This window comes from Anguilla anguilla, chromosome 5 (assembly GCF_013347855.1).
Source record: "Anguilla anguilla isolate fAngAng1 chromosome 5, fAngAng1.pri, whole genome shotgun sequence".
NCBI lineage: Eukaryota > Metazoa > Chordata > Actinopteri > Anguilliformes > Anguillidae > Anguilla > Anguilla anguilla.
Window position 1 is genome coordinate 50,235,259 of NC_049205.1, and position 22,893 is coordinate 50,258,151.

The 22,893-nt window shown below is 44.1% G+C and overlaps 1 protein-coding gene across 5 annotated transcripts in view; it reads right to left on the reverse strand.

The window, feature by feature from the left end:
• LOC118227671 (talin-2) overlaps window positions 1-22,893 on the reverse strand; it is a 114,975-nt gene that overhangs the window by 69,858 nt on the left and 22,224 nt on the right. For all 5 annotated transcript variants that reach the window (XM_035418416.1, XM_035418414.1, XM_035418415.1 and 2 more), the window contains one exon: window positions 14,165-14,212. The gene's annotated coding sequence lies outside the window, so the exon portion shown is untranslated. The remainder of the gene's footprint in view (window positions 1-14,164; window positions 14,213-22,893) is intronic.

Consider the following 22,893-nt stretch of genomic DNA (forward strand, 5'->3'; position numbering starts at 1 on the left):
CTGAGTCAAGTACCGTAGGCAGCCTGCTGTCTTTAATAAATACTACCATGTACAGTGCAAACAAGAGAGCACTATTCACAGCCTCTTACATCACTGTGCAGGGGGCGGGCAGCAAACAACGCTGGGAGGAAACCAGACAGATTGTCATTTCAAAGTTTAGCCTACACAAAATAATTTTTCTCCCTCGCGTAGGGTTTTGCGAAGCTAGCCAATTGCTAATCAGATGGAGAAATCTACAAAGCAGACATGGGAAGCTTCCGGGCACATAACACAAAACGCAGCTTGATTCTTTGTCGACAGCGATCAGGATCACGCACAACTGCCGCGTTTTATCCGCCGAGAGCGGAGAACACGACTCTCCCCTCGGCGCGGGCCAGACAGCTGAAATCGTGAGAAACCGCGCTTCGCCGCAGGACGAGGAACAGATGTGCAGTGTCCTTCCTTTCTGCGCAGGGGGCACCGACACCAAAAGGAAAGAGACCCAGCCTCGTTTCCTCCGCCTTACCATCACCTACGGCGACCTCAGGTCAGGGGTCAGCCAAGGTCGTGGCCCAGTTACGTTGCAGCACTTTCTCTGTCTGTCAAATGCGACAGTGAGCAGGACGCTGGCCCCTGGCATTGCGCTCGTTCAGGTTAAGTAAAGAGGTAATTTCCTTTCCAACACTTCCCCCATGTCCTCTCACCATCACTGCAACATAAACCTAGAGTTGCCTCCAGCCAAGATGGTCAACATGGAGGACTTTCGGATTTGCAGACACTAAGGCGGAGAAATAAAACCATGATTATATATTACAATACTGCTTTTAGCGTCCCAACTCTCAATCTGAATCTTATCTTTATAATACATATTTTGACTTGAATGCATACAAGTTATTCGACAGTCTGAAAGTCTGGCTTCGACCAAGCAGCACAGTTCATGTTCTTTGCTTGGACTGCACCACTCCCAGCCAATAACAATGTTAACATCTCCACAGAGGGCTGTCAGCACAAGCTCCACTAATGCAAATATTTAGCTTTTCTCCATCCATTACTCTAAACGTCAAAGGTGTAAGCTGGCCCAGAAAGCATACAGAAAACCATGGGCTGCTTAAAAGGATGGGTAAACAAACAGAATTGGGTCCAATAATAAAAAGGAGAATCTGGAAGGGATTAATCATCTGTGATTTGTTGCACTAATACTGGTAAAGGAAAAGCTCTGGGGAAGAGCCTTTGGGCCCATGTTCAAGTCTATGGGGGATTCTGCCCGATATTACCATCACAAGCACATGCAATCACCCATGGGTTCCCACTGCTTTCCTGAGACAAACTGAAGGTAACTGAAGCACGCAGTGGCACGAGTCACATGACAGTGAAGTTTTTGATTGGATAGTTACTGAGTTACCAGTAAAATCCTTACATTGGGATGCTGAAGCGGTGCACCATCTTGTACAGTCTGCCAAAAGTCATAGCAACACTAAGAAGTCATTTTGTATTTAATAAGAAGAAGAAAATCAAAAAGGTAGGGTCTATGGTATTTTGTAAACTAGTAGCCACATCTACCATTCTCTCTCTCGATTTCTTTCTCGATCACTCCCCGTCCCTGTCATTTATTTTATAATCTCCTCAGAGATTTCCAGCAAGTTACCTGTGCATGGGTTTACCCTAAAAAGCCTATCAGTAGGTGTCCTCTTTCACTCATACTGTGAATACAATGTGCCAGCCTCATCTGCGTCTTGAAAATCCCTCTAAAAGCAGATGCACTCAGATGTCCTCAGAGCACTAGCCTCAAGACGCAATACCAAATCAAGGCTGAAATCAGATAAGGCATTTCCAGGTAACGCATAGTGGTTTCCAAGAAATGGATCAAATCCAAACCAATTCCATAAGAACTAGAATAGTGCAATAATAAACCCATGTAAAAATAAAAATGTATTCTCCACATAACAATTTATTATTAATAAATTTGAATGACCACCTATCAACACCTTTCAAATTGAAGGTTTTTTTGAGGATTAATACAGATGTTACTCGTTAAATGCCAGTCTTGATTTTTCCTGTAGCAAAAAAATGTCAATGTCAGCAAAAGACCATCATGTATGAGAAGACGATATCTTTTGTTATACATTTGTGTTCAGAGATGTAGCCAGGCAGGATGTATTAACACCCCTGTTCTTGCTTGTTCCAGCCTGACCAGAATTCAAAAGGCTCAAGGACACATTAGCATTCGGCTCCAGATGGACCAAGCCAAAGAAAGCTCTGACCTGGTCTGGGAAGAGAGCGGAAATCAAACAGGATATATGGGCAAAGAGACAGACAGCCACAGACACGGGACCTGGCGAACTCTCAAAAAGTGCAGTGCTCGACTTAAATGCTTTTTTTCTGTTTTGCATGTTTAGAAGTATTCACTGATATTCGTACATGGGTCTCTGAAGGCTGCTGTTCTAACACTGTGTTGTGTGAGAATAAAGCCTGTTCTGATCAAAGGTGGATTAACATACCAGTCCCCTGTACTATCTATCCACTGCCCGGGATGAGAAAACGTTAATGAGATCTGAAAAGATTTTAAGCAGAGGCTTAACTTCTGTGAAAAGCCTACTGTGGGAGAACAGGACACAGGTAAACATTTTTACATTTAATCTGATGGCACAGATGGATTATGACCACGGAATAACATTGAAATTATTTTTAGAGTTGGCAAAGGAAAGCTGTCCCTGGGAGAATGACAGGCTGAAAACATGTTTGTTTCCACCTGTGTCTGTTTTCCTGAGTGATGGCAGGTTTCAGGTAAGCTTCCATCTCTCCTGGCAACCGCTTCCCTTGATGCTTCCTACCCAATTCTCCACCAGCATGTCATCACTCCCATCATCGACTCAATTGAACACAGTCGATGTTTAATTAAACACGGGGAAGCAGACAAACATGCGTGCATATATACATGTACATGGGCGACATGTATACAAACATGCCTACAAAAGCAGTGGACAGGGAGGGGAGAGAGAGTCAGAAAAAAGTGAGGGAGGGGGACAGCGTGAAAGGAGCGAGAGAAAGAGCGAGAGTGCGTGGGGATGGCAAGAGCGAGGGCTGCTAGGAAAACAAAACCCATCCATTCAGTAGTGAAAAACACAGACAGAAAGCATATGATAATTAAGATGGCCACATAAACACACAAAGCAACCATCAGTGACACATATACAGTACAAACAGTGACACATACAAGTACACGCGCACGCACACACACACGCACTCACACACATACGCACACACCTCCTGCATACTGTTCACCCATCCAGGCAGTGCACACGTTAGACACCATGCTCAGTAGGCTATATCCATCGCAGGCCTGCCACTAATAAGGTGACAGGCTATGAGGTATTTGTGCGAGGTGCTAACTAACGACTCAACAACGTACGGGATTTGTGTGTGGCGTCCACCAACAAAACAAGAAGCAATGACATATCCGCGCTAGGCTGCCAGGGACTTATGAATGTCGGTCACGGCGAGCATGTTAGCGGTAGTGTGGTCTCCACGCGGCCCCCGGTGACCCATTGTGCAAAGCGTTTCTCCCTCCTCGCTCCTCGTTCTTTTATCGCTAAACTTGGCTCGGGTTCATCGTTCCTCTGCGGGTTCACAATAAATCCACATAACTGTCTCAAAGCTGGCGGTGCGACCGCGCGTCGTCTCCAAGCAACGAATCGCGGCTTCTGCACCGAGGTACTCCATTCTAAGTGTGTGGTGTCAGAGCCAGTTCATTTTGAGGCACGCTATGAAAACATGAAAATGGTGGTGCTAAAATGTAGTTCATTTCAATGTTTCAGGCGCAATAATTATTCATTTCTTTCTCGGCAATCTTGTATGAAATACGAAAACCACATTGACATTTTTCCGCTCAAGACAGAGACTAGTAAAGCTGTACTGAAGATTCATGGGTGCGAGCGGGCAGCCGAGACCTTCCATGCACTGGAGTACCGTGAAATTACACTACAAATTTGACGCAGCACTGTAAAACTGACAGAAACAAGGAGCCAGAAAGACATCTACATATTTATTATTTAAAACAAAGCTACAGTAAGTCTTCTCTATTCCCAGTAAAACATAAAATACATTTTTATTCTCACTAATAATTCACAGCAAGCCTTAGCTAAATGAACAAAAATAAGAAAAAAAGGATATCCTTTTTTTTACAGCAGCTAATTGCAAGCTTATTACCAGGGCTGCTGTATCTTGTCACATAGCCTATAAGATAAGAGTTTGAGCATTTTGGCTCAACAGAAACTTAAGCAAATTAAAGCAAATTACAGGTGAAAAAAATCTGAAACCTTTGGAAACCTTCTTCAAATTAATTCCAGGTAAACCACTCCATCATCCACTAAACCATAATGCCTTCTGTATTACAATACACCCATTTCAGAATTAAAGCAAGAGAAACGGTGAAAATTAATTTTGCAGCCCTTCTCTAATATGACTATCCCACATACATATGAAACAGAGAAAGTAACCTGCATTACTTTGTATGGGATGATGCTCTAATTTGGACCTGCATAGGCTTTCTGGGTCTGAACGGACACAATTTCATATGTTAATAAACATGTCAGGATACAAAACATTTGTACATACTCTCAAAGTGGATAAAAGATATTAATGGAATTCCCTTCATAACCCTGAAACCTTGAGAATTTCTTGAGAAGTTAGGCAATTCAGTGGCATGTTTCTATGGAACTGGCCAAGACATCCACCCAAAGATTACTGGACATTCACTCTCCAACTGCACACTCACACCTTTTGCGCACAGACCGTCCACCTTCTCACACACTTCCACCAGGATTGTGCCGTTCCCCATGCTTTCTCGTAATCGTTCAGGCAAATTAGCCATTTACATCCTGAAGTGAACAGGGAAGCTAAGGCAAATGAGGCATAGATAAAAGTTCCTCACTCTCATTTCCTCCTTCCCCCTTTGTGTTTGGAAAGCCAATTCACCAGCGCAGTGTAGGCTGGCCTGTGTCTTAGCGCCGAGGTTTATACTGAGGGCCAGTAGTCCAGGAGTCACACAGAGAAACAAACAGGTCACCTCAGGCTATTAATAGAGCTGCCAAGAGCCCACTCCGCCTCTGAACATCTCCCTGTACACTACTATGGAAACTTAATAGCCCAAAAAGCAAAATGGTGCAGCCCCAGTGTATTGTGGGATAGATCTTCAGGTGGATGGCATGGTGTGATTAAAGTAAAAATAAACTTGCTGAGCACAGACTCAAAAGACATGAGATATTATAGTGCCACAGTGTGTCTCTCAACTCTCAAGTCATCTGAAATCTGATCTCAAGATAAGAAGGAAATATTTCGTCCATTTTTTCTGCACTGTTGATCTGTTAGAAGCATCTTCTTCTGCAGATCCCTCAGTGTGTGAGGTCGGGAGCCCCCTGTGTGTGACTGGTAGAACTTCAGAAGCAGACAAGAGTGATAACTATTGCCCTCCTCTCTTGGAAAAGAAAAGATATCAATGATAAATATTGTCCTCTTCTCTTGGTAGAGAAAAGAAAAAAAAAAAAAAACTTGCCACAGAGAATATGCGGTCACTCTAAAAATACCCACCAAAGTAGAACATCCTCAAGTGCTACTGCTCACAGTGCCTCAGAGATAACAGCAATAAATAGACGATTCGTTTTTCAGCCCATTTAATGAGAATTAAAAGAGCAAAACCTCCACTTAGCACAGCTCTTCAAAGCAGGCGTGCTGACATTTCTCAGCTGGAATTTTTAAAACTCAATTTGCGACGCACAGGACTTTTTTAATGCGCCGTGCATCCGAGGCCCTCAAAGCCATGACAAATGTAGAAGGAACAAGCTCTGATAAGTAAAAATGCCTGGAGACAGTGACTGCAGAAGCTAACTAGATGGTAACTAGAGCTTTTTATCCTGAAAACGAGCCATCTTGTTTTCCGGTGGAACATATGCCTTGCATGTCACCGATCGACCGATGGTATTAATCAAGGCTGCGGCAGCCGCTTCTTGCCGTAGGACACCCAACATTGAGGAGGGGTGGGGCCCAGGGTTGGAGCCACAGGCTGTGCGCGAGCCATCTGCTCCAAAATCTGGAGTCAGATTTGGACCCTCTAGTTCTGAGTGGCTCTAATCTATGCTGTAGATGGGTTGAGGCCCTTCAGTTCTGAGCATCTAATCCATGCTGTACACGAGGTTAGAGAAGCTCCTCTTTGTGTCATAGATCATACTGTCCTGGACAGTGCTGCAAGATGCCAAAAATGAATGAACCTGTGCGCACGCACGCAAAATAAGCATGGCCTCACTAATAAAAATGCACTCATACACATGTTTGCGGCCTGACGCACCCAGGGACACATACTGTACTGTATGCATTTTATTCCACATTCTTCCACATACTAATTCTCATGTGCGCACACACGCGCACACACACACACACACACACAGTAAACTGAGAGTACAGAACACACTATGTTCTGTGTAGTGCAGTGTGCGCACTGTACGCAGTGAGCACAGCAGGGTTTACTGGCAGGAGAACTCAGGAGCACCAGGTGGGTCACGCCTGAGGGCAAACAGAGGAAAACACAGGCAGAGCACTTTATTTCCTGTACCGTAAAGGACCAAATCCTCACGCGCCAAGTGCAATGTTCCTCATTTCTAGGGATTTGATCAAAAGGGAAGTGAGAATTCACCAAGATTCTTCAACCTGAACATGTGATAAATTCATAAATCCAGGAATTAAACTGAAAAAATCTCCCCCTCTCCAGGCCACTGTGGGAGGACTGAGAAAGCTGTAGTTGAGAAGCAAAGCTTCAGTGTATTTTCTACCTCCAGGAGCGGTCAGTGTGGAGGCGTGACCTCACAGCAGGAGCTGGCCATGTTGACCAACGGCATTTACTGTACACGACTGCTGGTATCCATAGAAACAGAGCTTGCTTGGATTAATGACCGGTCCAGAGGGGAGGAGCAAAAAGATTATCAGGGAGGATAACAGCAATGCACACTGGGTCCCATATTCAGGTATCCCCCAGAAAAACAACAGGAGTGAATCACTGCTCCTAGCCTACATTTTACTGAATTCCTCCTCTTCCTATGCAAAAAAGAATTAAATGGTGGCTGCTAATTTGCTGGTATTAGTCATATTTGTCTCAGGGACCTAGATTCCCTATATGAAAAACAGTCCATACTTTTTGCCGTTTCTGTTTGAAATGTATACCTAAATGCCTCTTTTTAATTGATAATTGAATTCCTATTAAAAAGGAGCCCAAAGATTAAATAATAATACCAATAACAACAACCATGGCAGCAACAGCAACTACAACAACAGCGGCAAGATCTTTCATTTTTAACAATTTTCATATTACCAAACCACTTTACAGGGTAAAAGCTGTACAAACTGAATCAGAGATGTGATCATCAGCACACGTATCACAGAAAGAACACAAAATTTAAACAGTATCAGAAAAATAGTACATTTGAGGCTAAATGAACAAATAAAACAGTATTTCCTGAATTAAAATAAATATATAATTTCACACACCAAAGTAAAATAAGTTGCTCCGAGCTGCTAAGGATCGGTACTTCCAACTAGAATTTTTCTGTGGATCTCATTCCCTTAGAAAATTCATGGGGCCTCTTGCAAATTTGCAGTCATAACAACAACAACACGCACTCTAGGCTGTCCCACTGTACTGTATGCCTTTCCTGGATGACACATTCTCTCCAAGCACAACCCACATGCCAACAACTGCATGAGGTCAGGAACCCTCACAGCCCTCCACCCGCATGCCCTCCCAACCACAGGCACTCGTGTGTCAGCTACACTGCAAGGCCTGGGGCGGCCACAGAGCTGGAAAAGGCCTTGTGAAGCCTGACACTGCAGGCACCATATATCATACTCAGTGGAAAGATTATGATAAATCTCAGCCAGCGTGAATCTTCAGACTTTTTGATAGTGTCACTCAGGAAAGCGTTGTGCTTCAAGTTTACCCGGTTCTGGTTTTTTCACCTGGAGTGAATTACGCCTTTTGCATTCAGGAAACAAATACGAAAAAAAAGTGAACTGCACTTGAATAGAAAATATTGTGTACCCTTGTCTGGAATTTATTAAAATTGTTTTTTTTTTTTTAAACTTTTTTTGTTCTTGACTATTTATGCTCTCTTTCATTCAACAGAGCAAAAACAGATGCTTGCATCGGATTGCTGTTAGGCCTATATGTTCAGTTATGTTCCTTCCCCCAGAGAACCTGACTAGGGAGTGTACACAGCAATGAAGAACCCTGATCATCTTTGCTAGTACAGATCTATCACCACCAGGAGCGTCAAATGATCTGACTGGTCTCGTGAGAGTGAATACCCAGAGTTCCCATGATCCCACATTCTTCACTCTGCCATATTTGGAAGGCGTCTGAAATGAATACAGTCCAGCTCTTCAGAGCAAAGACTTCTCACACTCGGATATTCCTCAAGCTCTTTCCAACGGCACACAAACTACACTAGCACGACGCAGCCACATCCCATCCTAAGGCACAGCCTTAGTAGCCTTTAATAAAGAGCACAAATGATTTGAGACAGAATCAAGTCACAACAGGATCCCAGCATTACAGAAACAAACATTCGATTGGGTAAGTTCATGATTAAGTCTTGATAACATGAATGCAGAGGGTGCAGTGCAGCGAGTGTATTTTGCTCCACACAGCTTGCATCCCTCTGTCCGAAAACTGAACTTCAACCAAGAGATGGACAGGCATGTCACTGCATATTAATACTATTATGAATTTGAGCAGTTTGTCTTATGATTATTTTTAAAGCATATTTTCTCAAATTTTCTCATCAACCTTGAAATGCCATTTTGAGTTATCATCACAGTGGCACCTGCGCCCATTCAAAGGAGCACTGCAGCTGAAGAGTGTTCTCTCTTCTAATTCAAGAGCCTATTCTACACCCTACAGCTTCCCTACCTTGAGTCAATCAGAGAAGAGCGTCTCTTAGCGCTGAACACTGGGAGCACGTGGGCAGCTGGGGCAATGATGGAGGAGTGTCTGATAGCCCAGGGAGCCCTGGCTACAGTAATCCTAACCCAGCCCCGGCAGGAAAAGGCAAACTGTGTCCACCTTGCTACGCACTTCCACTCACAATTAGCTAATGACAAGGCTGAGGCTTTAAACTGCACCTATTGAGGCTTCCCCTACAGTCACTGGCATGAAATTTTACTGACACTTTACCCACTCTGCAACTCAAGTATCTTCAAGTATTCCCCATTCCACCCACGTGACAATGAAATGAGAAACAAGAGGACGGTCCGCCCAGTAACACACCCACGCAACACTGCAAGACCACCAACTCAGCAGAGCTGCATGAGAAAATACACAGCGAGGCACACTTTAAAAAAACAGGGCGCTTCCCAGTCCCCGATACAAACAAAAAACAAGCTTCTTTCTCCTCCACTCGCAGAACATTTCAGCCAGTCAAGACCGTGGGGGCGGGGACAAAGGCATTTTGTTTGCGGCTTACAGTAAAATCTCTGTAGGGAGGTTGGGGGGGGGGGGGTAATTTGCCTGCTCCTTCTTGTATTGCTCTGTTGCAGACAGGCAGTGATTGGCTCTGGGCCGACTGCGCTGACCGCCCCAGTAAACCGCCACGCCCCAGTAAACCGCACGCTATCCCGAGCGTCTTGTGACCCCCGCCTGGCTCCTCCGGCCGCACCTGGGACCGGGCCTTTGGCTCCGGCTCCGCGTCCTGGCCGGCGGCTCTGGCCTGGGGCCCCGTTCACACACGGTCGGCCAACGAAAGCGGTCCCTGGAAGGCGGCTGTCTGGTGTCTGCCTCTCCACAGCGATGTCGAAAGCGGCCGAGTGAAACTAACAGAGGCCCCTCCTCCCCTTAATATTTATCCTGTTTGCAGCAGCACGGGGAATGTTAAATCCTCTGCAAAAAGTGCACAGCACAGACACAGCTGCTTTCCAGTGAAAACCAATCACTGGATGAGGTCTAAAAGTATTTACAGTCTACATATCTCACTGACAAACATTCATCTACCTTATCATATATGCAACTGAAAAGACATTTAAGGTAGAAACCGATATTCTTGCATTTTTGAGAATGTCAATTGTACTATTCAGATAGTTTTCCTCCAGACAGAAAAACACATGGAAAGAGATCAAGAAGTTACAGGGCATACAGAATTCACCAGAGCATTTGATCCTGCTCATTCCACTCTGAGAAGCACCAAGCCCTGTCTGCAAGGAGTCGTGCCACCGCACCTGCGCCAGGGATGCGCCTTGCATCGCTGGGGAATTCTCTAGAAAACAGGCCACACTTTCAGTGACCCCAGATGGCGGGGGAAGAAAGACGCGGGTGGCTGCAAATCGCTCTTCGCCTGAACCGCCCGCCCTGCTGTCACGCCGCTCGTTTTATCGCTCGGGTAAACGGCCGAGGTCTCCGCGCTTTATGAAGGGGGAGGGCAAAGGCAAAAGAGAGGGGCAGGCTGTTGACTAAATATTTACACATCGTCCATTCTGCCAGTTACCATGACTGCTGCAGGTCAGTCAAGCCTTTGCTGGGCCTACAATAAAGACCTATTCACAGGTAAGGCCTCACTCACTCACAGTGGGGAAACTAATTAAAAACTCCAAGATGTTCATCATGTCAACCAAAAATAAAAAGGTGTTAAATGAAGCGATCTCAAATCAGTCCAGTTTTTAGTGACCGTTGCAAAGCATTTAAATGAACTAATTAGCCTACAGGTAGCAGTCATAGCATTACTTTCAACTTCAAAGATGCACAATTAAACCATCCTATTAGACTTAGCTTAGGAAAACCATCTATTAGTTTTAGCTTAAGCTCAAGAAATGCACAAAAATGGAGAAACATGAAGAGCTCACTTCAGTGATTATATCGAACAACACTTAATCTGCCAACCCTGAATTTATGTAATGAGTAGAAATAATGAATTGATTTTTAATAGAGCGATTTAGAACTATGCAACCATTAAATCTTCCGCTATAATATCAGCTGTCATGTAACGATGATTCATATTTTTTCCTGGCTCTGGTTATTACACTGAACATCTGCTTCCAGTGTGTAGGTGTTTGGTAATACTTGCATGATTTTATTAGAATAATAATAAGAAAATCAAGAGTGATTTAAAAATTATGAGCTTACTTAATCATAGGGGAACTCCATTGGGACAAACTTCATACTGACTACACAAACCTAGGGCTCTAAACAGTCACAAAAGACCCATGATTTCCAAGCCAGAGGAGGCCCATCTGTGCTCAGAGGTGCTCACACATCGGAAGACTAGCTAGACAATACTTTGAAGCAGTATGAAGCACTTTATTAAACACCTCACAGCCTGCAATGAATTCAGCCTCCAAATGAAGCCTTCATAACATTCAGAGAGCTGTACCACATTTGATGATACATGCAATATATTATAATGTGTTACCGACAAGAGCACTCCCTTCTCATGCAACAATTCTTCACAGATCACCATAGGAGAATTATAAATCAGGATGTGTGAACACTTCTGAATTTTAATTATCATTATTCATAACTGAGATTGGCTTAAGGCAAACAGGTGTGGTGCTTCTATGGTCACCATGTCAAATGTAGACACATGCCAACTTTGTTTATAAAAAATAAAGAGAGAGTGATAATCCAGGGGGTCTGATTCCATGTGGCCCTAAATAGTCAGTAGCAGAAATGAAAGAACCGGTTAAAAGCACCGGGCTCACAGTGAGAACTGGGCTGGCTGGTGCACAGCTGCTTCTCCTAGCCCACATTCTCACACAGCTCCAGGGGAAACCGCTAACGCAGACCCAGGCCACGGATAATTACTGCCGGAGACCAATTACTGTCCCACAACCAGACCAGGCCCGGAAACTGAGTGAACCTGTACAGTTTATGAGGCGACCAAACAGACCCAAAATGGCAGAGATTGCCAATGCTTTTACTGTAGCTGTTGCATACAGGCTAACTTCATCATCCAGAAGGAAATACGCAGCACCCAATGACCAAATAACACCTTGGCATTGGAAAGCCATGAAAAAGACAAGCCAAAAAGGTTTAGCAAATGGCCTCAACATAACATATCACATTGAACCTTCGCATTCCCCAAATGTGTGCAAAATGTCTACAAATTAACTACCAACAAGCATTATCAGGTATACAGACATGAAGGGAATAGCATAGAGGAAATATACTTGCTTTACAGGTAAGGGACAAGCATACACAATCTACAAGTAGATAAAAGGACAAAAAAAAAAAAACCTTGAAACAGATCAGTAAATAAGAGACAGAATTACAGTACAGGACACAGGCTATAAATAGCCAGACAAGGTCGCCCAGCTGGATCAGTTTGAGAGATATGGCCACTGCATTCGCTCTCCATATTGATGAGGCTTTACCACCACGTTTCCAAAGGAAAGAGTAGAACGAAAAGCAAACAAAGTGTTTTAAAATGTGAGCAGAAAGCCTCATAAAACAGACAGCATGCACATAATGCTTCATGGGGATTTGCCATCTTCACACAGAGGTGCCTCCAAATGTTTAAATTGGCTGGAAAAGTATAAACAGTGGCTTTTCTTCAGAACAAATGACTTGCTTCATGAGGCTACACTGAGCATGCAGGGTACTCCAGGCCTGGTACTGGCAATTACTTGAGATCACAAACCTGTATGCATTTCCCCAAGTAGAAGTCATGAGAGAAACACTAACAAGAAACTATATCCATCATGCCTTTATTATAACTTCTAATTAAAGACGGGCATGGGCAGTTTAACTTTTCAGGCCTTGTGGCCCTGAAACGTTTGATTCCACTGCTTTCACACAACCTGTCTTTTCACAATCAACACCTCCAAACCTCTGCCTGATGAAAGTCTTGAAACCCACCCCCCCCCCCCACTCCCCCCTCTCGTGGGTGGTGGTCCGATGTTTCACACCCCAGGGGAACAGAAACTAAAAACCCCTGGAGTCGGATCTAAGAGCAGCAGGAAAAATGGGACGGCTCTAGTGTTTGAAGTCTCGTCCTCGCAGAGGTCCAATGACTGCGCTTGCAGCCTGTCGCGTGCTGACAGCTGACAGCCATTACCGCTGCCCCAGCCTCTGTCTGGTCCCCAGACCACCCACCGCAGTGCTAATGACCGGCCCAGCATGCACCTTCACTGTTATCCTTCTGTTTCATGCAGACAAAACCAGCACCAGCACTACCGCAGTATATAAAGTCATCAGCCCTTCAATTAAGTGAAAGGAACACTGGTTATGCTCAAGATCTCCTGCTGTGAGAACTCCACTTACATCCCACAAATCTCCGCCCACTCCGAGTATCCATGGCGCAAAGTGAAGTCATTTCAGTCTGCTGAAATGAATCCCACAGAGTTCCAATGCACATTCGATGACTCTTGTTGCACCCACCCGGAGGAGTTTGCCTGACAGACAGGCATGAACCCTGCCCTGCCCCGCACTGAGGCCCACTCTACCACACACCGCCCTGTTTGGGAAGCCATCTGCTAGCTCATTAATACAGTCACCAAACACCTACAAGAAGCCCTCCCTCCCACATGCACCATTTCACTGCTCGCACTAATGAGCAGGCATGGCAGCGGGCCTGGATGCAGGCCTCTCTGTAGCTTTGAGGCCCTTCAGCTGCGGATGGATAAGGCCCATGGCGGTGCCCGTCTGGACCTGAACCACAGCACACGAAAGGTTTCCCATACAGGTTGGTCCCAGTCTCTCCATTTCACCCTCCGGTTCCACTGGTCACCCAGGGCGGCCGTGGTTTGGGCGAGCCTGCACCACGGGTGCTTACGGTGGCTCCAATTCTCAACATTTTCCGCACTACAGAAACGCCACTTGGAGGATCGGGGGGGGGCATTAAGCGTGACACAGGGCCTTGAATATTTCATTGCGCTCTCTTGACAGAGTCAGCCGTCACTTACTGCAGCTTCTGTCACAAATCTCCGCAGACACCGGACTCGTTAAGGGCAAACTTCAAGGTTCGAGAGCTCAAATGTTTGAAATGAACTCTTTGAAATAGCCCATGCTGTGCAGGCATCAAAACATAATGGGAAATTGCTATTTTTATATGCTGGTATACAATTTCACAGCAGGCAGCTACAGTACAATACTGAAATGGGAGCACAATCCTGTGTTTTTTCAACGGTAAGATAACAAGCAAACGCTCAGTCTTACCTTATTGCTGGAGGTAACACTGCCAAGGATCTCTGCAGATATTTACAGCTGAAAAGAAACAAAGAGCGCTTTAAGAACAGGAAGATGAAAATCATGTTTGAGAAGTTGCAGTAATTTCCAATAATTAATTAATATTAATAACTGTGTGCCACACAGACAGCAGGCAATTTAACAAAATATAGCATTTACCATAATTTATCATTTTACTTATGCTGACCATCAGATATCTTTGTTGCAACATCTGGTGTGGTGCAAAAGAAATAAGCATTGTGGAACAGTCCCAGACACCTTGTGTTAGAAGAAGCCTGCATAAATTCTTGATCATAAGATCAATCAAATTCTCTGCTAAGAACCGCAAACATCTGCCAACCCAGGATGAAAGAAAATGTATGAACCATGAAGAGGAACCCAAGCTCTTTCCTCTCATCCAGAAAATCCAGAACATAGCATGAGATTCTTCTGCTTGTCTTTGATTGATTATTTTATAGAATTTTATTTTATAATACATAACAGACCTTCCCTTCATCCTGGTCTGGCAAAACAACACTAAAACCAAGTGAACAACAGTAATCTTTCTAAAAGTTACACTTTGAGGCCTGAATAAGGGCAGCTACCAACCACATCTTGTTTATCCCACTGCCCAGTTGGTGCACAGTCACAGACGTGACTGTTTGTAGTTTGTACCCGGTGCAGTGTTCCTGAAAGCAAACTAAACATGTGCGGCAAAACCATGATGCCAATCAGACCTGGTACCAGAAAATCCTTTGTCCCAGGTTTCCATGTTGAGGCAACAATGTTCCCTTCAAAAAGTATGTCACAAGTTGTTCAAAAAGTGGAACATTATTCCATCGAGATCTTGCCCCATTGGAAAAAGAAATAAAGGAGAGTGTATTTATATCTCCTGATATTTGAAGTTTGCCATATGTCAGTCAATTTAATAAGGAGTGCTCGCAAACAAAAGACACTTGGGGGGAAATTCATCATTCCAGGAGGCCTGAAGTTAATTAATACAATAATTAGAAGAAAGTCACGATGACTGCATACCTACAGTTAAATGCCACTGTATACCCTGCACCGCAACTGAGTCAGTGTAACCCATTTTAAATGTTTTATAAGAGACGACTCCAGGAGACAAGTGTGTGGTGCCATGACTTATCTGTGCCATTGGAAAACCAGTCTGTTGTCATAGGAGCTCACCATTTGTAGGGGAGGCTGTTAATCTGATGAAGCTTCTGAAAGAAGGGTCTGACATATATGGAGACACAATGCAGGACAAGAGCCTGAAAGAATATATCCTTTAAGATCCCCCTCCTCTTTAACCTGATTACAGTAATGAGCTTAGAGACTGCCAAATGCACAACACAAATCACCAACACAAACACAGACATGCTGCAGACAGATGAGACACACACACACACACACACACACGGTCAGCACACAGAGAAACATGAGCACACACACACACATACACACACACACACACGCATATCAGACAGAAACATGTACACAAACATAAACACAGCTGCTGGTGTGGACAAATACAGTAAGGATCACTTTGGAGTTTGTACAGAATATCCTGGTGAAAGGAGGTACAAAGAGAAAGGCAGAGGATACACTGTAGAAGAGAGCTGCATGAGAGATGCAAATGAGGTCAGAGAAAGAGAGCGAGAGCGAGCGAGAGACAGTGAGAGCGAGAGAGAGAGAGCGAGCGAGAGACAGTGAGAGCGAGAGAGAGAGAGCGAGCGAGAGACCGTGAGAGCAAGAGAAAGAGAGAGAGAAGGAGCGATGGTGCCTTCGCGGGAACTCCTATTTTTACCCAGGCCGCACGTGATGGCCCATGGCTACAGAAACACAAGCACTGTGTGGATAATGAGCACTTTTGTCTGTGCTGGTGCTCGTGACATCAGCCAAGGCCCACTCAGTGACAGCCCTGTGACTGATGCAGGAAGGCCAGGGGACATGAAAAGGATCCTTCAGTGGAAAATGATCACATTCCAGTCTTCCTCCTCTCAAGTCTCGGACAAAAAAGGGCCTCAAACTCAGCACCCTCTGCTCCAGGGCTGGGGGGCGGGGGGTGCATGGACTGTTGGGGAGCTGTTGTGGAACTGTAACGTAATTGGGTGACTGGACGGGCCTTGTATTTCAGAAATTCTGTCATGACAACTTGCAGACAGAGATACTGAGCGGGATATCCCCAGGCAGTGGATCAAATCCCCCCCAAATGCCAAATGTACCACATGGACAGACAAATATCAAAATGAGAAATTGGCACATTCCTCAATTTAAAAAAAAAATGTACTCAACTACAACATCCCCCCATCAGTGTAATATGAAGTCATTATGAACAAATTAACCTCGAAAGTCTTGCATCCATGAAGCAATTCAGGCTTCATTTCTGCTCGCCAGCTTCCACAACACGTTTCCATTTACCTTAGTCACACCTGACTGCAGGCGAAAAAAGCCAACAAAAAATCACAAGAACAGCCAACTGTGCCAAAATTCCCTTTGGCCAGACCATGCTGGACAGACGTATGGCTGGATAGGTCATAACAATTAGGTAAGGAGCACTGCCTAATATAAAAATGGGACAATTCCTCCATTAGGGATGTGATGTTTGCACTCACATCCAATAAATCACAATAAACTTCTCACTAAAAAGAAATCACAATAAAATCATTTATATTGCTGCTGTATCAACTTGTCAATTTAAGAAAGGCAAACAAATAATAATGGTGGGGGCAGCATGAGTTTAAAAAATAAAAAACTAAAAAGTTCTGCGGGCCTTGTTTTCTGAAAGCCCAAAGCCGATATTCTTGATAACAAACACATTTTAGAAAAGGCTTCCTAATTAAATTTAATACAGTGAGTGCACGCTGCCTTCATAACAAGATGCACTGGTGCATCCATAATGCTATTTAAGAGTGACTGCACTGCACACATGCATTGGGCTCCTTGTATTCTTAATCCTCGCAATCCAGAAAGTGCATTTAGATTTACATAATTAAAGTTTCCTGCCAACAATGAATTTAAATGTAAGACACGGGCACTTCAAATAAAATTCTCATAAAGCCTATTTTCAACTCTTACCTAAAAATATAAAAACCTTACACCAATCAGTCAGTACTACAGTAAAAGTATAGGGATTAGGACAGCTATTGCTTTTTAAAGAGCTCTGATCAATTCAACAGCATGTAATAGCCTACTCTCTACCAGGTATCCACTAGATACCAGAACACAAGGGGACTGTTTAATGTAAAACAAAGCTACTTCCATAAAAACTGCTATATTCAATATTATATAGCCTCAGGCCCCTGGGGGTCCTTGAAGGCACTGTAGGGGGTCCTTAGAAATACTGTAGGGGGTCCCTGGCCAGACTTTATATGCAATGACTATATGCATATTTAGGAAAACATGATGTAACCCTTTTTAAAATACTATGAAGGGTCCCCTGGATGCCTTTGAGCCTGGGTGGGGGGTCCCTGGATACAAAACGGTTTCAAACCCCAGTTCTGTAGGGGAGCAGGCTAAAATATTCCCACTAAAGCCTCCATAATATTGGAAACATCATGAGGCATGTAAAATATGGCATAACCCAATATGAAGTAACCAAAGTCTGAATACAGTATCTGTGCTTCATGACCGCTGCAAATCACGAAACGACGAGAGTGAAACGGTTCATGAATGTGTCAAAAATGTCATCGACAGCAGTCGCGTGTTTGGCCGTAAATTTAGACTAAGCCGGTAATCTAGCAGAATGACTTTCATTCCTAAAACCACTGTGGTCAACAACAAAAAAAAGAGTTCTTTATTTCAGTTGACTGTGCTGCCATGTGGCTGATACATTTACCCAAAGACGCAGCACTGCTTGCAGCTCATGGGCTAGATTGTTTCTGCCAGCAGTGCTCCAACCACTGTATTTGGTTACAAACTGTGTTAATGGATGTCAACAAAATATGCCAGAAAATTGAGACATTTTCTTTACACGCTGTGTGTTCCATTCAGCTAAATACACTCTGCTTCAAATAGTAGCCTATATCACTTATATTTGAATAAAATCATCCAGGACAGATGATATCTTTACAAGTGGTTTGCACTGTGCAACAGACCAAGACAAAATGATGAAAATCCTCCACTCATAAACAATCAGTCCATCAGCCAATCAGTTTGACCCTGCTCCTGCAGAGTTTTTGGGCACAAAGAAGGGGAAATAACAGTAAAGCACAAGCCTCCTGAAACCACAGCATTAATTTCCTGTTCTCTGCTCATGAAATTCTGCTCACTTAAGCTTCTGTCAAATCCATAACAGAGGAACAAAGTTTTGACATTATGGGATGAACAGCAACACAAATAAAACTGCAGTAAAACAAAAACGATGAGAGTAAAAATATCCCCCGAATATTAAAGCCCATGGTATGAAAAATAATCCTTGATAACGACACGGGATGAATTGTGGGAGAGGAACAGAGAGAGAAGGAAGAGAAAGTAAAATGAAGGGAGGGAGGGAGGGGGTAGAAAGAGATACCTCCACAGAATTCAGGCGAACGTTTCGTTTACACTGTTAAGTTTGTCTGCCTGCGGGAAGTTTTTATTGCGGTCATTATTTTGTTTGCGTATCCTGCAATTCTCCTCCTCTTACCCATTACCATTATGGCACCTCTCTGTTTCAAAAGCGACCACACTTAGAACCAAGAAAAAGACAATTTACACCGGTGCTATACTAAACCGCTACAGTCTATGCTAAATACAATCACTTGGAAATTATATTCTTAAAGACAAATGAAAAAAGGAAGGACAATTTTTGTGGAAATGATGACATGACAATACAGTTTCCCAAATTTACAATAAAAAGGAATTGTAAATTAAACTTTTTTTGTTCATAAGTAATCTGTTCTACTAAAAATATATATATATTTACATTTACATTTGTGAAATAAATTGGAGTGCGATGAGACAAAGTGTGCTCTGTAAGCTTACGAATATTAGGAATTGATTTACGCCAGGCATACTCAAATCTGGCCCTCGGGGCCGGTAGAACTGCTGATTTTCTTTTCTACCTGACAGTTAACTGCTTGATTAATGCCACTGATTGGCCAGGGTCACCCGCTGTCGCACTTTTAAAATCCGTCCCTATTAGAGGCAGTGTTGCCAGATCCCAATTGGGCTACTTTCTATGTTATTGTGCGGGAACAAATGGCTTTGGGTGGGTTTACAGTTTTCAAATCTGGCAACACTGATTAGAGGGAAAGATGGAAACCAGCAGTACTACTGGCCTCGGGGGCCAGATTTGAGTATCCGTGATCAACTCCTCATCATTCAGGGGAGTTTTACACAGAGACTGGGGCACAAATAATGTTGAGAAACAGAGAATCACCGAAACTGACACTACAGATACCCTATTAACGGACAGAAAATCAGGTCAGTGTGCTTCGACTGTAAAATTCTCTGTCTGCCACTGTCTGATTGTTTTTTTCTGATTTATTGTACCATGTAAATATTAAGGGGTGTAGCTAAACAACATCCATAGATTTCAATCCTACGACCAAACAAATATGGATGTAATTTGAGTTTAATATCTGTTCAGTAAATATAATATTTATGGTGGAAGGGGGAGGTGGGGGTGGTGAACCTACATTCTTACATGGAAGGAGCTCAATAGCAGCCTTTGGGGTGGATGAAAGAAACCGTATTGTTGCTGATGCTCCTTTTATAACAAATTCACTCATTCTGCCTTTTGATATCAGCATGCCAGAGGAAAAGAACCATACTAAATAGGCTATAGCCTAGTTTGTGTAATAGTAGTACTTATTCATTCCTCCACATTCATTTGTTGCTTCTTTTTTGTCCATTAGTCTAGACAAGCTGTTTTGAGCTGCATTCAAATGCAAAAATAATAACTGAAGACAGCATAATACAAAACAAAATATTGTAGGGCTGTTCCACATTTTCTGGCTTATGACTTCAGTGTGGAGAACGATATACTGCATTTGGCTCAAGAGCCACACACATGTAACGCTGTGATCCAACCGTGTGATTTTATGAGCCATTTCCAGAGGGAGGAAAGAAAGGAGGAGGAGGAGAGTAGACACGGAGAACAAGCTCTGTCAGTGCTTGGCTCCATTTCAGTTCTGCACAGTGACTAAGTCCATCAGCACACTGGAAAAAAGAGTTTGTTTTCCTGGCTGCCAACTGCCATATGTCATCCTGCATACTGTAAGCAGGTACCCAGTTTGGCACCACTCTGCTTTCAAAGGAGCAGGGTATGCAGAAATAAGGAGAGAGCCGAAACTGGAAGGATTTGTCATGCGCTGCAGCAATTAGCTAAGAGCAAGCCTGAGACGCCCATTGCAAGGCTAAGCGCAGCAGAATTAATCGGCAGACTCCCGCAGTGGGTAGTGTGACAGTGAAGCAGCGATGAGCGACGGAGGAGGTGGAGATGGCCACTGCAGAGCGAGCTCTGGGCCACGAGCAGTCTCTGTCACTTTGCGTTTCTCATTCACTCTGCCCCACCATCTTACTCTCCCTGCTCCTTTGAGTCTGACTGATGTCCAGTACCTCCACCCCCACAGGCATCCGCCAAATTGCTACAAATGTCACCGCTGTTGCGAGAAGGTACCAGTGGGCACGCATATTTACTTTGTGGGCACATATGTAGTCCACTCTCTCAGTTAGCCCCCATGCTAAAGAGACCACTAAGAATCGCTGGAGAGCAGAAGAGCATGCCATTGAGGTCACTGGAGTCCCTGATTTTCCTCCAGAAATATGAGCGAGCTGCACCAGATGTACACAGATGGCTTAAACGGCTCAGGGAAGATCATCAGCCTCTCTCTCGCTCTCACGAGGCTTCCACACAAACTTTTTGTACCGCTGCCTGATCTTGAAACTATCAGAGGTACGGCACTTAGAAATTAAAGACCATTTTACGGTCTAGATCTACACCATGGGCTCCTTGATGAAGCTCTCATTAAACTACCGAATCCCGCACCAATACCCCAAATGTAGGTCAATTAAATCTGTTTATTAAAGACAATAAGTGGAATTATGCAGTTACCTGCATGCCTGGAAGATAAGCCTGCGGACACTGTGGCCTTCCAAGACCAGGGTTGAGGTACTCCTGATACAACCTACCTCCAGGACAATACATGAGTAGCCATTCAGGCATGCACGTATGCAGGCATGCAACCCGCTGGTGTGAGTTTACGAGAACATGACCGGCTGCCTATTCCTGATTCCTGGGTCTCTCAGTAGATTACACCAATCAGCAATCACTGCTGCCAATAATCATCAATGGCTAGGTTTTCCTTACAGTATGTGAATAAGAAGGCACACATGTGTGTCTTTGATTAGGATATCAAATCTAACATCACACAAAGCGTATAAAGCTCACACTCTCCAGGTTAAAAGCTACACCTGTTTCCACTGAGGCCATCATGTCATTTTTCCACATTAGTTCTTAAGAGCTGACTCTATTACCTCTGATGGAAACGGGCCCAATTGCAGCCTCTGAGTGTGAGTGAGATGTTATGTAGGGGATTCCATTGCAGGGATAAAGAACTTTCCCCTGTCCCGGTGGATAAAAACATCAGTGGCTTTTTTATTTATTTATTTTCCAAAATTACAGCAGAGACGGTGTTGATATCTGTGGCTTTGTCTGCAGTATTACAACAGTATTTTTCTTCAGCTTTACTGTAAGGATATACAAATCTTTATACCCAAGGGACGTAAAAAGGGTATTGTTAGAGGGAAATAAAAGGTGTAGACCATACCTATTAAGACTGTCATTGAGGAGAAAGATTTAGCTGCTGGCTGTAATTCATACCATGGGCCAGTGTAGAGTTACCCCATTAAAGGTGGTCATGTTTCAGCAGGTGAGGTGAGATTCAAATCCTCTCCTTTAGCTAGCTTCCTTCTTTAGTTCCTCTCGTTGTGTCACAAGGGAAACCAAACCGTCTCAGTCCTTCAATCAGTCTTAACTCAGCAAAACACCTTGTACAAATGATTAATGTGCAAAAAGGATACACATCCTCAACTTCCCAAATAGCAAGGAATGAGATCTGCTGGAACTTCAGGACAAATCACAGTTAAAAGCGCATTTTCCAAAAGTGATGTCTGAAAACCTAAACCTCTTAATACCCTTTTCCATTAATCAATTTTGTTATTAGGACACATGACCACCAATCTGAAGATAGTCTGAGGCGATCAAGGTCACAGCGGACATGGAATATTCTGGATAGATGAGGCGGGGATTCTTTTCAATCCGGTTTTTGCCAGTCATTCCCAGACATAAATCTGTCACCATCTGGGGCGCTGCATTAAGCCCTGATCACTCAATGAGGCCCGCTAAGTGTCCGTTGGCGTTTTATTACTGCTGACACAGCTACGCAATTAGCTAAGTGGGGGTCACCGGGACGCGGGCTCAGTGAAGGGAGGGAGGTGCGCTCCTGTGCCTGCCGCTAACCAAGCCATTCGTTCAGAATGGCAGCGCCCCGCGTAGCGCGGCCGCACCGACATCTGCCTAATGCAGAGCCACACAGCAAAGTCCCCGCCGCACGGTCCCCACACCATGCACCGTCGCTCAAGCTAAAGCCGCTACCCGCGCCTGCACGAGCTGAACAATGAGCGGAGGCATTTCAATAAATAAATGGCAGAATGTGCCGGAGCCAGCATCCCCGATTCTGTGTCTTCTTGTTTGTTCATTTCCGTGGTGGAAATGCCACACCGATAAAATCATT